This window comes from Mandrillus leucophaeus, unplaced genomic scaffold (genome assembly GCF_000951045.1).
Source record: "Mandrillus leucophaeus isolate KB7577 unplaced genomic scaffold, Mleu.le_1.0 Scaffold213, whole genome shotgun sequence".
Classification (NCBI taxonomy): Eukaryota; Metazoa; Chordata; class Mammalia; order Primates; family Cercopithecidae; genus Mandrillus; species Mandrillus leucophaeus.
In genome coordinates, this window is record NW_012102177.1 from 1,610,909 (window position 1) to 1,612,004 (window position 1,096).

Sequence of the window (1,096 nt, forward strand, 5' to 3'; positions counted from 1 at the left end):
ATTGTTTATTTCTTCTGTCACTGCTGAGTTTAAAAAGTATTGGTTTTCAAATACCTGATAACTTCCAGTTCCCTTTGAATATGAAGATGTGTTAAACTCTGTATTAATAAGGAGAACGCATTTGGGACATGCGTGGTCTCAGGGTGTTTGTATGACTTGGGAAACAGAAGTTGGTCTGAATTTACGAAGACATCAGTCTGTGAATCTGGAAGTATCCCTGTGTAGGGCATTACAAAATATAAATATTGGAAACCTAAAAGGTGAACGTGTTGGGTTTCCTCCTTCTGTCTTCCTTTCGTTCTTTTTGGTTTTTAATCAGACGGGGTCTTGCTATGCTTCCCAGGCTGGTCTCATAACTCCTAGGCTCAAGCAATACTCCTGCCTTAGCCTCTGAAAGTGCTGGAATTATAGGCATGAGCCATGGCGCCCAGACTGAAATTCAACACACAGGTTCTACGCCCACTGAAAAGGCAAAATTAATTAGAAAACAGGTTATCAGCTGGGCGCAGTGGCTCCTACCAGCACTTTGGGACAGAGTGCTGTGCAGTGACACAATCTCGGCTCACTGCAAGCTCTGCCTCCTGGGTTCATGCCATTCTCCTGCCTCAGCCTCCCCAGTAGCTGGGACTACAGGCACCTAACACCATGCCCAGCTAATTTTTTGTATTTTTAGTAGAGACAGGCTTTCACCACATTAGCCAGAATGGTCTCCATCTCCTGACCTCATGATCTGCCCACCTCAGCCTCCCAAAGTGCTGGGATTACAGGCATGAGCCACTGTACCTGGCTGTAATTATGTATCTTTTTGAGACACAGTCTCACTCTGTCACCCAGGCTGAAGTGCAGTGGCACGATCCCGGTTCACTGCAACCTCTGCCTCGTGGGTTCAAGCAGTTCTCCCATCTCAGCCCCCAGAGTAGCTGGGACTACAGGCATGGACCACCACGCCCGGCTAATTTTTGTATTTTTAGTACAGACGGGGTTGCACCGTGTTGGCCAGGGTGGTCTCCAACTGACCTCAGGTGATCCACCCGCCTTGACATCCCAAAGTGCTGAGATTATAGGCATGAGCCACGGCACCCGGCCTCACGCTTCT